Below are 16489 nucleotides of genomic sequence, written 5' to 3'. Positions count from 1 at the left end.
GGATACCTTGTTCTCGCTGATTGAACTAAAGCTACTGACATAAAACTTGAAATATAAAATTACACAGGAAATAAAATAATTGCTTAGTGTGTCACTTACTCTCTTTCCCTTTTTTTTTTTTTTTTTTCCACTTTAATGACTTTGGGAGCACTGAACTAATTGAAGTGACCAGTAGCTTTCAATATGTAGTTTAGTCTCAAATAAAACTAATATCTTGCTTCAGCCTACTGTAATTCTGAAAGAAAGTAATTTAGTGGTAATAATGTTAAAAAATCAAAGCTAAATTTGTTGAATTAGATATGCCTCTGTAGAATGGGACTTCTTTCTAACTAATGTGTTCAAATTAAAATGAAATAAATACCCATAATGTTTCTGGCGATCTTACTATACGGAATTTCGTAGACTACTGAAATGCAGCCACTTCCTGGTTGAATAAGCAGAGAGCTCAGAGCTGAAAGCTGCTTAGTAATTACATGAGGGCTGAAAAGGTGTACTGTGTGAGAAGATGCAATAGAAACATTTGGCTGGATCAAAACGTAATAACACAAATTGTAATCTGGTCTGGATGCTGGGACTGGTACCTTTTACTCTTGTTAACAAAAATGAGTATTCAGTCAGTAGCTGACTTTGAAGTCTGAAAGCAGCCTTAATGCCATACTGAGCAAGGGATTGATTTGATCTTACCCAGTGTATTACTACTAGCACAGCTTCTGAAGCATACTGTATTTACTGTGGATTTCTCCCAGCTACCAGTTGGTCTTTTCCTTGCAAAAATGCTAATTCAGATTTAACTGTCCAAAAGGTTGTTAATGGCTTAATCCAAAGCCCATTGAAGTCAGTGGATATGCTCCCTTTGCCTTCAGAAAGCTTTTGATTAGGACTTGTGCTAGTACAAATGAAAGGGCTTGCTGGATTTTGCCTTAAATAGATTTTTCTTGTAAGTGGAGGAAGGGAGAGAAAAAGTGTGTGTGCGTGTATGTGTGTGCGCATACACACGTACAGATGTATTTTTTTGTTTGCTTAGTTATGTTTATCCTTGATTGTCAGCTGTCTTCTGTAAGAACCAGAATACCTTCATTTATTGTTAAAGTTGGGGCGATGTGATTGATGAAACCTTAGATCTGCCGCTGCTTTGATAGGTCAAGGGAAAGGCAAAGCTAGTAGAGGGGAAAGCTTCAAGCCCAAATAGCACAGATCACCAAGCTGACTGGGGGCCGGGAGCACGTGCCTTGTGAAGGCAGGCTGCAGGAGCTGGCCTCCTTCGAGAGGAGACTGAGGAAACCAAAGAACAGCCCGCAGAGTTTTGAAGAGTAATTGCAAAGCTGATGGAGCCAAACGTTTCTGGGCAGCGCCAGCCGATATAACAAAGGGTGCTGGCTGCGAATTTTGGCTTGGGAAGTTTGGGCTGGATGTTAAGGAGAAAAAATGTCACTGGGAGGGGAGGGCTGTGCTGAACGGGTCGCCCAGAGGGGATGGCGCCACCCTCGATGGCAGTTTTCAGGCCGGTCCGTGGCAGCCCTGTTCTGGTCGAAACGACTCCTGCGCTCCCTCCTGAGCAGCGCGTCTCTGCGGCTGTTGGGGCAGCTGTGAACAAGGGCACGAGACTGGTGAAAATAAAGGCTGTAGCCCCTCTAGATATGTTAAACTCTCTTGTATACCCTGTCTGGGCCTGTGGTGTCATTCTAGGGTGTCATTCTAGAAGTGTACGTGCATATGTGTACAATATTCATATTTTTGAATGTATAACATAAAGGTGAGGGCATGCATATGTGTATGTCTGGTTTTTGCATAGATATGACATGGATATTACCTGTGCATGCACGCAGGCTTTCTCATTTGAAAAAGGGGGAGGGGAATTATCCTATGATGTAGATACTGGAGTAAAATTTCACAGATCTGGGGTTCAGTTTTTTTGCTTTCTTACACACTTGTATGACTTTGAACAGTTCCGTTGACTTCACTCTGTCTTAGTCCCTTCAGAGCAAAATGTCAAAAGGACTTTTTTTTCCCCCGTGTATTGCTCCTTTTCTCTATCAGTGGCTCTCTTGCTAGCAGTTTGCTGGAAAAAAACAATTCCATTACGTGTTTTATTTTTGTTTTTAGAGGGCTTTGACATTTCTTTCTGTTCTGATGCCAAGTAAAACCAAGACATAAAAATAACAAAAATGAAATGAAGATGAACCTCTGCAGTCACTATCCTGGAATTAAAATAAAGTCATAATAATATTGTGTGAAAGCAGGACTGCACTTTAGTGTAATTTTATAAACATAAAATAACCTTACTACTAAAATTCTTAAAAATTTTAAGGTATCGAAGACCTTGACAGGTGACTATGCTGTTATGGCTAAATCTTGCGCTAAGTTTCCACCACGGTCCGCTGCCGCTGCAGGTGGGAACCTCAGCAAGAACGTGAGCTCAGTACTGGAGGAACTCTACCCATCTTTATACTTTAGCCACTAGGATAAATCTGCATTAACACAAATATGGTAAGTGGATGTCTTTAATCTTCCTCTTTTTAGGGAGACTGCGTCTAACCTTTAACCTAACTTTTTACTCTGTGGTTAGCTGAACTAGCGTGATCTTGTTCTAGGATCAGTTCCTGCTGCGCGCACTGGAAGCTTTCTCCTTCCACAGCCTGTTGTCTATGACCCATGTCCCTTTATTCTCCTTCCCATGATAGCCTAAGGCAGGGTAAAAAGAACTAAAAGTCTCAACTTATAAAGCATTAAAACAAAACAAAGAAAAGCTCTGCCATAGGCCGTTAGCATTACTACATCCCCTCTAGCAGTATCTGTGTGCGTTTCCTAGTTGCTCTTTAGAAGAGGAGTAGTGCTTTCTCTCTGCACGCACGGCACTTAGCTTAATGGAACGGGGCCCGTAACCCGAGCTCCGGTTGGGTTTCAGATTGGGCAGAGAAGGAGCCCGCTCCCAAGGGGAGATGCTTATAAAATTTTAATTGCAGTGCTGTCTTGTAAAATTGGAGTGGCGCTCCTCTTCTGATGGCTGGTAATATTTTGAATTTCTTGAGATGCAAATACGGATCATCGTGTAGATATGATTTTGAAGCAAAACAAAATGTTCTTTTATTCTTGTAAAACTAGAAATAATATGAAAGTGTAACTGAGATCCTGATTAATGAAGAAAGCTTTTTCTTTCTGCTACCTAAACTTAAAACAGCTAATTTGCCTGCCTATCTGCTTTGTGATGGAGACAGAAATCTGAATATTTAAGTGACTTTGTGGTTTGAACAACAAAAGCTTGTAGAATTGCTGTTTAAAGCCATGGAGCAAATGCTTGCAGCTTACTGAGATTAATTGACTGTATTTTTAAACTAGTCTTTTGGCTTGGGGAGCTGACCTCTACCAGCTATTTCCTCTTTATCACACTCCCTAGTGCTTAGTTGCAGCAGGTGTGGTATCCTCTACCAAGTCTTAAACGTCCTTAAGCGCTGAGTCCTTGCTCTTCGCTGGGAAATAGTATGACGTGATCAACACTTCATATCCCTAAACTAGCACTTGTGCTGCAGCAGAAACCAATAAATGTTTCCCATGCGGTTGGGCCTGAACCATCCTGAAGTGCACAAATGGAAGAAGGAAACAACACCAACTCCCAACAGCTCCTTATAAAGTATTGGTGGAAGTTTCTACTATGACAGTGTTTGAGTTCAAAGTCCTGCAGGTATCCACAAAGCAAATTTCTGCAAGGTGTCCTGCCAGTGAGGTTCCCTTCCACGTTTGCATGTATGTAGTTCAAGGCAGATGGTTAAAATGGCTATTTCCTTCCAGTCCATGGCTCTCCCCAAGACTTCCAGGAAAACACCAGTTCTGAGGATGAGAACAGTTACCACTCTCTCTTACAGGATGACAGCCCCACCAAATCAGGCCATTCATATTAGCACTTGCCTAACGTGAGTCAAATGCATTGTTGTTCATCCTCTCAGTGCAAGATTCAAAGCAACCATGTGGAGGTTGAGGGCTGTAAATATATTTGTGTGTTGAGTTGTTTCTGTCCAAATTTTCCATCTTCACTGGAGGGAGAGAGAAACAGAGTATAACTGAATCAGACAAGGAAAATAACATGATGAGCAAGTGCTGTTTTCAGACTTCTAGGGTGGTATCTGTAAGTCTGTGTGAGCTGAAGCCATTTGAAAGAAGAAAGCTTCCAGTTTTCATGATTTAGCAGACTATCACTGCTGCCGTTTTCCTGGAATATTGAGTTGGTGTATATTTAAGTAGCTGAAAGTATTTTAGTCAATAAACTGAAAACAACATTAACCTTACTTTGGTATGGACTTATGAGTCAGTGAACTCAAGCACTTGCCTGCGATTTGGTTATTAATCTTAAGAGAAAATTTTTCCATTCCCATAAAATGACCGTTTCGTTTTACTGTTTGTAGAAATGCAACAGGAAATCACTGGAGAACAGAAAATGGAAGGATTTTTAAAAGGAGTTAATAGATCCCTTTTCAAACGTTACCATGGCTTAATAAAGATTCCTACTTCATAGTCCACATTACATAGATGCAATCATTATTTTGGGAGTAACGATATCTTTGCCTCCTTTTGTCCTATTTTATCTGAAATCCAATTCTAGACTATCTATAGGAGATTTATTAATGAATATCTTAAAAAAATGAACTGCACACAGTATTTTTTTTTTTATTTGCTTCAACCTAATGATTTTGAGTTTGCCTCAGGAGAATCAATGCAGGCAAATTAACTTCCCAGCAACAGTTTCCCTGTCATCTTGCTTCAGTCCTCTTCAGAGGAGAACCTGGCATTCAAACTGCAGTGCTTACTCTAAACACTTTGTGTGGCAACATGCACCAGCGCTGGAGAGAATCAGAGACCTTCTGGATTTTCAGAAAGGTTATCCTGTAGCCAGAATTTTAAAACACTACCCTTAAAATCTAGGCTCACAGTTAGATGTCCAGGTGTTCTAAAGATGTGATGCCTTGGAGCCCTCAATGAGTTTAAAAAGGAAACTCCTAAATGTCATTTTTAAAAATAAGAACTCTTATGGTCCTAAATATTTAGAGTGCCTTAGTGTCTAAATACCTTAACATTTGAAAAATGAAATGAAAGCAGTATTTGTACCATTACCATGCCAAATAAGTGCAGTGCTAGCGGGAGATGGTTGCTATCAGCTGTTTGGGCGCCTGTGTAGGTAAGGTGTGCATGCATCATAGCTGAACAGAGCAAGAGAAAGCATTTGTTTAGGGTTCCACTCTGAAAGACAGGCGTGTCAGGCTGCAAGATCTGGTCATGGATACCATAGAATTTGGCTAAAATACTCGACAACCAATGATATCTTAAATCCTATTGATTATCTGACTGCCTCTGCCAAAGGACAACAGTGTTCTTGCCAAAGGTTCTTGCTGACCAAGCAGACTCGCTTTGAAATTCAGACTTTTTTTTTCCTCTTTTATTTTACCCTCTTGTTTTCATTACTAAGTCTTTGCCTTTCTCTCCTTTGGGAACCCAACAAAGAAGAAATGCATGAGTTCCTCAAATGTGTTAAACAGGGAGAAAAAGTATTTTTAAATTCTTTACAAGTCTGAAGGAATAGCAGGTTTCGGACTCCCTAAACTTTAAGGGGAAGAATGATATTTTTAGCATATTCCAAGATTTCCATCATCAGATGATATGCAGTCTAGTTCATGCTCTTTTGCTGGCGTCTAAACACTGTCTGATGTCAAGCCTGCTAAGTACGAGGTCACGAGAGTGCTCCCAGTTATTGCTCAAGCATGTCAGTGTGGGAACTGTGTGGCTGGGATTTTTGGCTTGCCGATTTTACCATGGCTGCATAGAGGGGTACTCACAAGATATAGAACAGGAGACAGCAAGGCACTGTGCTGTAAATGCCCTGCATTTGGCTTGGTTGTTCCCATACAGAGTTCTGGGTATAATTTGGGAAGCTGTTACAGTACTCTGTCAGAGGGTTGAGTGAGGAAAGGAAGATTCATTTCTCTTGTATTCTCTAATTTCTTTTTACCCATCCTGGTCTTTTATGGTAAGGAAAACGGCATTTTAGTGCTGCCACAGGAAGCCTCTAAAGATAGGAAGGTCTGTTCCTCAACAGATATTTATTTTGCTCGTGTTTCTCTTGGTGACTTCCCTTAGGATTTTGAGACTGGAGATGGAAAAAACCAAGGGCTTAATTTAAAAAAAAAAAAAAAATCATGTTGATCTACCTCCTATTTTATCTTCCATCTACATGGAAGCAACTTGAGAGGAATGTCATTGTGTCAAAAATCCATTCCCCTAGAAAGGTGGTAAACTCTAGTTGAAAAAGAGTTTGTATATATTTAACTCTAGGTTCATGCAACAAGTCTTTTATAAACTTTTCATTGTGAAACTGATCCTTCCTAAATCAAGCAATGAATGAACCTCTGTTCAAATCCAGTCTGTCACCTTTGAAAATACTGTGTCCAAGTAGTCTATGCTGTACTGGATATACCATGCAGTAAAAGAGATTAGCCTTCCTCTGCCGTCTAAAGACAAGAACAAAGTCTGACGCTACACTTTAAGACAAAGAATTGAGATTATGTGAAATAAGTAAGAGATGTATTTAATTTTAAAAGGCTTAGATTGGAAAGGAGAGAGAGAATAAAATTTTCCTTAACGGCAGTCAGGTAACCCTGAAGTGTAGTGGCTATGAAATAATTACACCCTAGAGGGATTAGAGGCATCCACCATTGCCTGCTGCCTTTTAATGCCTTGGGGATGTGATTAGCTTACAATAATTAAAGCCCTTATAGTGGGAATACAGGATGAACATGGAGAATCTGAAAAAGTTTCAGGGTTGTGGCTCAGTACAATGTCTCGTGTAAATTTTAACCTATGCTGTTTGCTCATTTGTAAACTTACTTTTCGTTTATACATGTTTCCTTGTTGTTGGTGTCCTTAGAAAGTGGAACCATAAGTGAGTATGTGTCCTGGGACCTAAAATATTTGTTCAAGTGCCTTGTGTTGCATTAGCAAGATGCTGCTAGTTGAGTGATTATCTAAAATGTGGAAACCTGCAGTAAGGAATCTAGTCACTGCTTGCCACTTTGAGCAGCATGAGGGTAGGGATGTATATTGTCATACTCGTGATCTGCCGGATAGTAAAACTATGTAAAGCAGGCATACTGGTTAGAGAGTCCCACACAACAAACTCTGCGTGACCTCAGCCTTTCTAAAGTTCAGTCTAGTGTGTGTGTAAAAGGTGATACTAGGGCAAGCATAGGTTTGTAACTCTCCATGTATATTTCCAGATAATGTTTTGCAAACCATTATCTCTACAAAAAATGCTCCCCATTAATTTTCTCTCCATTGCAATAAAATGATTCCAAAGAAAGTCTTTTCCTTTTTCACAACAGCAAGACTGCTAAAACCAGGGGTCCTCATAGGCAAATCTAACAGCTTGTCTTCACAGTGAAGGTGTAGCAAAGATATTAAGAAGAAATATCAGTGTTGAGAATTTAAAGTGCAGTAGCTATTTTGCAGTTATTCCCAACCTGGATATCATGCTCTCTTTGTGCAATTTTCACATAATCCAGTTGCAAATTGGCTAAACTCACCTTAGACAAAGGAGCGTGGAACAAGAGTGCCAATATGGAATAGGATGGCCATTACAAAATTTTTCTTTTAATTTTCTTTTTCTTGAATTTTTCCTAGGTAGATCAGTTCTTAGACTCGTCTTGAAAACTTATTTCTACTACATGCAAAATGCATGTATGACATATGGAAACAGAAACATAATAGTCTCAAAGTATGAATTTTCCATAGACAAAATTCTGTGAAGCTGCAAATGTATATATATATTTACATTTGCATGGTTTTGTTCGTTGCATGAACTGATGTTCTTTGAACTGATGAGAAAATGCATTTATTGGTTTGTGTGACTTAATAGGTTAGAAGAGCAGGCTTCTTTTTATCTTGGGTGAGAAATTATATTAACACAGAGATAAGATTTTCAGCTTTTGAGATGCGGTTTTCTAACAAAAAGCTTTGCTTAAATTCCTCTGTCCACCTCCAATGTGTAGCTCATTGTTCTCTTCTTGCCTCAGATATATGGAAATGGAGCCATTAGTGCTCAGTAGACATTAATTTCCAGGGGAAGCACCCAAGAAACTAAACCCAACAATCCACTGAACAGCAGTCTGTTCTTCGTTGCCAGTGGCTTCATTCATCTTGTGTTGTGTTAGTACGCTTTCTTGAGGCATCTTAGTTACTTTTACCAAATAAAAATGACATATTTCAGATTATGTATTGGTGCAAGACATGTCTTACCTTTGTGTTTTTACTTCAACAATTGGATATTGGTTTTTTCTTTTGTGTTTTTACTGTCTTTACTACAGACAATATCCATGATGGTTTTGTGGATATTGGTATGTTTACTAGAAGCATGTATTTTTCAAGAGAATGGTTTGGGGATGGGTTGCTTCCCCATATGGCATGAGGAGATTGACTGTAGAAATTTGACCTTCCCTGTCGGATGTGATACTTGAGTTTCTTTGGCGCTGTGCTGGTCAAGCGTTGGGCTCTGCCTGCGGACAGCTGAACCTCGTGAGCGACTTCTTTGGTGACTGCGGACTGCGGAGAAGCTGCCATTCTTTCAGAGAGAAATGACTGATGATTTTCTTCTAACACCAAAGTTGCTTTGTCTGTGTCTGTTGACCTCTGTATAACCTCATGAGGACAGGGTAGTTGTGCTTAGTTAGCTGAAAGATTTACCTTATTACTTATGCTTCAAATGTAGGCTAATTTTCCTGTGAAATCTGCGTAAGCAAGATTTGAGTTTAGATGCTTTTTGGCTATTGAGAGGTGTTAATGCTTCTTATTTTATTTGAAAGTGTTTTTGTGTTTACGTTGTTATTCAGTGGATTTTTGAAGAATGTTTTGCAGAGATGAAATCTAGCCAATGAAAAAGCCTAACTATCTTACAAGTTACGTTTCCTTTCCTCCCTTTCACCAGCGTATGCCTAGCAGTGAGCTTAGCAAGAATGGAAACAGTTTGTCTTTGGTCTGACTAAGTACTCGTTCTCTGTCTAACGTGCATATCACTACATACAATCAGGTTTATGTGTATATGTTAGATGCAGTTTGTTTATATGGCTAATTTGTGTTTATTGACCATTGTAGGGGTTATCCATGGTTTCTTGAAGATGCTTGTGGCTGGTTTTTTTTTCTTTGTCATGGTGGCACCTCCTCATGGATCACGTTTATGGGTCAGTTGGGCAGACGGTAATCGTTTCACTCCCTCCTTCGTTGCACTGGCCAGAGGAATGGGTATAAGAGGCTTAACTTCCTACCCAGCCAAGTGCACGGATTTTTTACTAAGACCTAAAGGAGTTGCCTTTGTCTCATGATTGTTATCGCTTTTGTTTCGTTTTAGTGGGATCATGGAGAACTGTAGAGGTTTTCCTATTTTAGTGATAGTATAATTCAGAAGTATTGTGTATTGCTTACTAGTATGTTATGGTCACTCCACGACTATGAACTGTTGCTCACTGTTAACACCAGAGACCTATTGAGATTACTGTGGAGAACTGACCTCCCCCCTCACACACCCACACTTCAAAGGGAGTAAAAATACTGTTCCTAGTTTGCTCCCACTTCCTTACAAGATGCCTGAAAGTGAATGCTTAGGAAGTATCGTGTTTTATCACCACTGACTGTCCAGGTCTTCTGGAAGTTTTTTGAATCTCTGCTTACTCTGAAGCTGAGTTAGATAGCATGAAAGTCAGAGGGTGCTATTTCTGCGTGGTGGCAGTTGTATCGAGCTAATCTGAATCTACACTTTCGTGTGACAGCTGTCACAAGAATGACCTTACCATGCAAATAAGCTTCTAGAAGAAAAGATGACACGCTCAAATTTAAAAGCTCCTCCTTTCCTGTATGCTGTGACGTGTGTTGTTTGATTTCGGTGCTTTGGGCTTGTCTGCCCAGGGAAGTTAATGCCCAATATGCTGTGGTAAATTGTGAGTTTACAGCATATCAGCTAACTTTCCACATGCAGCCGAGGAGAGCCTTCATAAATATGCTAATTCACCTCACTTTGAAAGCATGGGTTATGGGAGTATCTTTGGGGATCAGTGAAGAAAAGCCAGTGAGCTGTAAAGCCACTCCTCGGCTTGCCTTTGCCTGACCTCCCCAGCTGTTCATGCCTTGTCAAGCCCAAGTGAATTGCTTGGGAAGGGAGGAGCGTCTGAAGCACTGGTCTGGTCTGCCCTGGAAGTCAAAACCATTAACTCTGATCAGTAACTGCCCACAGGGTGGTGGTGTTTTTTTTTCTTCTCTCCCTTCCTCATTCTGCTTAATCATTTTTTTTACACTTTTTATTTCTGTTGAGCAGAGCGTATCTTGCCAAGCAGTATGGCGGGCCGTCCGGAGTGCAGTGTTAGTCCGTGTGGCAGAGGTTAGTCAGCAGCTGTTGCCCCATTTATCTGCAGTCCTCCCCACTCTCGTTGACGTGAAGGTTTGAAAACTCTCATGTTTCTGTTGTGTGCTAGGTGAAGTTGTTCTTCAGTTACCTTCTGCACCCAGCCTGAGTTTATCTAAGCCACTCACCTATTAGAGTTAGTTGAAGCTTTTTTTTTTTTATTTGGTTGAAGGTCATTCTCTTTTTTTTTTTTTTTTTTTTTTTTTGATGAGACTGAGGCCAAAAAAGATTCATTAAGTAGTATCTACAAAAGGAGAAGCATTTTTCAGGAACAGATCAGTGAAGTGCTCTGTTTACAGCAATTATATTATTCAAACGTTGTTAATGAAACTGTTGATGTCAATTGGATGCTGAAATAGTTGTATCAATCCTAATTTTTCTCTGAAGGCAGTTTCTTAAACCTGGGGAACTTTCTTTAAAGGGGAATTTCATCAACTACAGATTCGATCAACCAGCTTTGAACCATTTCATCCAACTTACTCTTTGCTCTCATTTGCTTTGACACTGTGTTTAACTGACTGGGTACAGAACATCTCAACTTGAAGGCGTCGAGGAATGCTTTGCCTGAAAACTGTTTCTGAAAACTCCCCTTTCCAGCTGTTGTTTGCATGAGGGTTTTAAAGATTTCAGTTATTTTGAACAATAGAAATTCCTATGCTTTATAGACTTGGAATACTTTATCACTAGAAGTAACTGATCTTTATGGTTATCTTTATTTAGTGATCATTATATTGAAAAGATGAAAGGAAGTTTTATGAAAAAAAAGTTGTTTGCAGGCTTCTGCATGAGTCATGGAGATGTGTGCAAGCCACATTTGTGGTGTTACATGACTGTACTTTTGTGTGTGCCCAGCAGAACTTATGCAATCAGCAGATTGGTGAAATGCACTCGATGAGCTGCAGAGGTGTTCAGGATGGTTATGACCAAGATCTATCTGGGTGACCCAGGACAGTGTTGTTACATTTCAGAAGCAGAATAGGCAGATTTGTGCGAGACTGTGCTGCAGTTGAACATAGGACACAATATTAAGTATTTTGTGCAGAGCTACGCTGCTAGACTGCTTCTGTGTTCATAGATGGTAAAAGTATCTTTTTACTCTGTGGAGACACACGTTGGTGGCCAGCCGTGAAGGATGGAGAACGACGACGATGTTTCAAATGAAAAATGAAAGGTTTTAGATTTCTTTTTCTTTTGCATTAGTTTTCCAGAAAATGATGCTTTAGTCTACCAAAACGTTGTCTTTTAACAATGCTGAAATGTTTAACAACACTAAAATGTTTAATTTCACATTTTGGCCCTCTGGTAGTTTTATATTTTAAGGTCTGACTTAATAATTCTTTTAGTTGCAATAACAATTTGTGTTATAGTTGATAATATAAATAAAAGTATGTTTATAGCCTAAAATTGTATTCAGAAATTAAAAACAAAATGAACTGAAATGTGTTTTAATTAGTAATGGATTTGTGTTGAAAAGTTCAAGTAGATTTTTCACAGGGTTAAGGTATATGCATTTAAAATGCTGTGGTTTGATTCTAGCTGCAAACAGAGCCCTTTTTATTATGCATCACATGGGAGCTAGATGCAGTAGCACTCGGGTGCAGCAAATGGGAAATTCTGTTACTGTCATATTGGACATTTGTAATGAAATGAATGTCAAAATGATTAGTTGGGACAACCTCCCCCCTGTGCTGCTGAGTGTGAAACTTTATACTATGCTCTTTTCATATTCTTACTTGTTGTCAGCTGCAATTTACTGTGTTTACAATTTAAACGTGCCTCAAAGGGGAGTTGGATTTCCTGGTGGATGTTTAGGGGCACTGTTGCTTCTCACCTGGAGAATACATGTAAGGGCCAGCAGGTCTGTGAGGATGACTGGATAAATGATTGCCTGATTTGCCTGCTGAAAGTTCAGTAAAACAGCAATAAAGTGCTAGGAAATTTAAAATTATGTTTAGGTTTCAGTGCTTTGTCAGGATGAATTGCATCATTCACAGTTGTCACAGGTTTGGCTTGGGACTGTTGCTAAGGATGACATTAGTTTCATGAATGGCTCATGTCTTCTGAGTCATCTTCGTTGCCATGAATGCAGGAAAAAATGTTTTAAAATGCAGTTTTACATTTGATAGCTCAGTGTTGTGACAAAAGCAGGAGTCAGGTCAATACATGCTGAATTTATGACCCTGTCATTTCAATCCCGTGTCTGTGTCCAGTCTCTAATTTGACCAGATAGGAAATAGATTGTTATTTGTGTGTTATAACAAGGCTTTATGCCCCGCTTTCTTTATGGGGGGAATGCTATGATTCATAAGTAACTGCAAGCATAATATGGTTTTCATACAATGCATGGTGCATCTACATGGAAGTGTCCTCAGAAACAGAAACCAAGGGTGAACAGAAGTCAAGAGGGCTAAGATTTCATCATAGTGTCAAGATTAAATTTTCATTCCATCTGCTATTACTCCACAAGTTTGGACGTAAATTCAGAAGTTACGTTAAAGGAAATTAAATGGTGCCTGTGACCCGTCAGTCAGTAAAGTGTTCCCGTCAATGCTGGGGAAAATTCCACACTAAGATAATCACAGGTATAGTGCTACATAAGAGAAAATAAAAGGAGCGAAGAGCGGTTCCTGATGCATAAAGCCCTGATCAGATAATGTGAGGTTTAGTCCTGTCTGTATTGATGGAAGAATTGAAGACTGACTCCAGTACAACTGAGCTGTAGCAATGTGCCTTCCTAGCGTGTATTGTAACTGAATAAACAAAACAGCTCTTGCAGACCACAAATGGCTGCAAATGCATGCAAGCATTTGGGCATGTTCACTGTCTCTAATTTAGCTAAGAAGTTTGGAACTCAAATATTAAAAATTTCCCCATTTTTCTGTTACTTGTCTGGGAAAGTGAACGCTTTTGTAATAATAACAATGCATTATACCAAACTTCAACATATTTATGCTCATCTTCCTCCTTCTTTACAACATGTTAAGAGCGTTCATGTTCTAATAAGAATGCAATAATTGCAGATTTTAAGATGAGCTATCTTATATGCTTTCCTCAGTGATTAGCATGGTCTGCTAGTCATGCTTCTGCTAGTTATAATCTACTAGCCTACATTTAATTTGACTTCTCTCTGCTTAGTCCTCATCTAGAAATGGTGAACATCTATGAGAAAGGGACTGGTTAGCCTCTACTTACTGTCCTTTAAGACAGTTTTATCTGGTCTGTTGCTCCTCATCAGGAGAGCTAAGTCAGAAAACTACAGCAGGGCCTTCTTGTATATTGGAAGTGTCCTTACTGCGATGAGCTGAAATTCTTTGGAGCTCATGTGGTGGATAGGGTTAGTTGAGAAGGATTTACAGAAGTGACATGAATACAAGTGATGGATACAACTGATACCAACTCAAGGTTACAAAAATACATTTTTCACAGTTTAAATATTTTCTCCTCCTTCTCCTGTAAGCCAGTGCAAGGAGAAGACATGAGACTGTCGGAGCTTTCTCACTTTGAAGAGCTTTCCTGTAAAGAGAAAGATCTCTCTCAAAAAAACAAACAAACAGAAACCCCAAGACATTAGTCAAAACCTTTTAGTTTTCAATCTCTTTTCCTTCTTGTTTGTGTTCACATCTCTTGTAGAAGTTGTGAAGTACTTGCTCTTGGAAGAATCTTTTATGAGCTGATGCAGTTAAGTGCTCCTTTGTATTAGAGGGAAAAAAGAATTCATCTCCTGTACCAATGCGCCTTACTCTTGACTTACCGTTATCCTTTAACCTGAGCTTTTCAGGTCAGTTTAGTTTACTGATGGCTGTGAAGAAAGGGATAAAGAAGAGAGAGCTCAGTCATGCTTATTGTGCACAAACATGGTTGCTTGAAATGAGCACTGGAAGGAGAGTCAGCAGAATTAAATTTTATTATTCCTGGCCCTGCCACTGACCAGCTGAGACATCTTCAGAAAGTTACTTCACCTGTTTTCTGTCTGCTTCCGCAACCCATGAAGTATAAAATGCAGTGAGATTCTCACTACTCAGAACTGCTTTTATGTATTATTCATCTTCCCACGCGCTCTTTTACTGAATTGCCGCAGCGTTCATCACGGTGAGAGCCAGGCCCTTAGAAAGGGATGCTTAGGCACGCTACAATATGAATAGGAATAAGGATGGATAGCAGCTTAGCAGTGCTTTTCAGAGCTGGCCTATTGAATTCAAATACCTGTCTAAGCACAAAAAAATGAAGCAAGTGTAGAAATGGACTCATGTTGTAAGAAAGATAGTTATGTTCTTAAGAAACAATACAAACCTGCATTTTTGACATGTTAGATACTTACGTGTCAGACAACAATGAAACTTGCTAGCATGTAATAATATGTTCAGAAGTGTCCTGTACTCGGAACAAGCAGCACTTATGTTTTGGGTGGCAAAAGTTAGTGCTTCTGAACCTCTCAGGTAAGGTAGACCTCTGGTGACTGAAACAGCAACATTGGCTAAGCTTGGCAGGTGTTTCTCTGCAGTACCTCATTTCTGCAGGTGGTGATTGCTTGACAGAAAACTGTATTCCCCAAAGCTCTCTGAACACTCGCTACCTAGGGTTCAACAAGCAGTTCATAGTAGAATCGCTTTCACCGGTGGGAATATATCCCACCGTATGGGGCTCAGTGCATGCAGGTAGCAGTCGATTTTTAGCGGACAGAGAGATGGGATTGAATGCCTGGTTGGGATGGGCCAGGGAATCCAGTCACATAATTTGCATTCTAGGGCTAGCCACAAATGTAGCTCAACTGTAGTTTCAATAATGTTTCATATCAGTAGCGCTCTGATTTTTGCTTTCTCTCAATGTACGTGTTAGCAACCTCCTCTGCTCAAGTGTTCAGGAGTAGAAAACAGTTTGCGCCGCCAAAATGAATGCGTTCAGAAAACTGTCTGAAGTGGTTGATCAGCTCCATGTTGCCATTGAATGGGGCACCCCTTAAAACAGGCTTCTACAAAGAACAGACCAGAGCGGAGTAAAAAGTGTAATGCAATATGGAGAGAGTTTGCATCTTGGTTCTGTTTTGCTGCTCAGCTAATAGTTTGCTTTTTATAGTTTAGTTAGTCTGTTAATCAAAAGGTTGTGCTAAATGTACACATGCTCCATTACTACAATTTTTGTACTATTTCTGTGCAGCCTTTGATGCTTTGGGGTTTTTAATTATTAATAAAAACCCCGTAGTGACCAGAGTTTGGAAAATGAAGCTCTTGATGCAGACTTTAAGTCTAGCAAGAAGTTGCTCTAAGCACAGAATGCATGGAGCTCTCCACTTAATGAATGTGTTCTAGCTGGAATTATTTTATCATAAATTACAGAAAATGAAAACACTAGAGATTTCCAAGACCTTACTGGAGAGCTTCACATTAAACCCTGTGCTTCTGGGAATCTGCTGCTTGTCACTCTGTTCCTGATTTTAAATCAGAACTTGGATTTAAAGGGCAGGGGGAGGCTTCCTGAAGGCCTGTATTTAAGAGAGAAGATATGAAAGAGACTTGCGGAGTTCCTATTGCTGGCAAAATCTTATTTTTCCAGAAGGCTTGTAAAATAAAATTGTAGAAGTTTCCTCTCCCTATGATATTCAATGCAATGGGTAGAAAGTACGGAAAAAGAACTTTTAATCTAGGGCTGATGGGCTTTTCTACCAGTGTGGATGGCAAAAGTGACACAGGAGGAACGGCTTTTGTCTACCCACCTGTTTTGGTTTGCCGTAAAGGTTTGGTTGTTTTTTTTTTTTTTCCTCTCCTCCTGTTAATAGAATACACCACCATATCATTCTCTTTGCTTTCCGTTCATTTACAGAAAACTTTTAATTTCTGCCTTAACAAAATGTTGTCTAAAAATAGTCCAGAAATCACTTTGATATATTTTTGCAGAGAGCCATACCTTCAGATGTATGACTGTTTCAGTTTTAGTATAAACGTGTTGCTCTAGTACTTGTCAAAGAAAATGCTGTAGTGGTCAGATTCCGAAAGAGCAGCAAAAGTGGGAAGCTCTGCCACGTTGTTGCCGTTTTCCCGGCACCTTCGGGGCTTGCAGCATACG

General features: G+C 39.7%; 1 protein-coding gene across 5 annotated transcripts in view; it reads left to right on the top strand.

Moving 5' to 3' along the window:
• Nucleotides 1–16489, top strand: part of RGS6 (regulator of G protein signaling 6) — a 304375-nt gene that overhangs the window by 32271 nt on the left and 255615 nt on the right. The gene's annotated exons all lie outside the window — the stretch shown is intronic.

Source organism: Struthio camelus, chromosome 5 (assembly GCF_040807025.1).
Source record: "Struthio camelus isolate bStrCam1 chromosome 5, bStrCam1.hap1, whole genome shotgun sequence".
Classification (NCBI taxonomy): Eukaryota; Metazoa; Chordata; class Aves; order Struthioniformes; family Struthionidae; genus Struthio; species Struthio camelus.
Note: the sequence above shows the minus strand (reverse complement) of the source record. Positions and strands in the feature narration are given on the sequence as shown.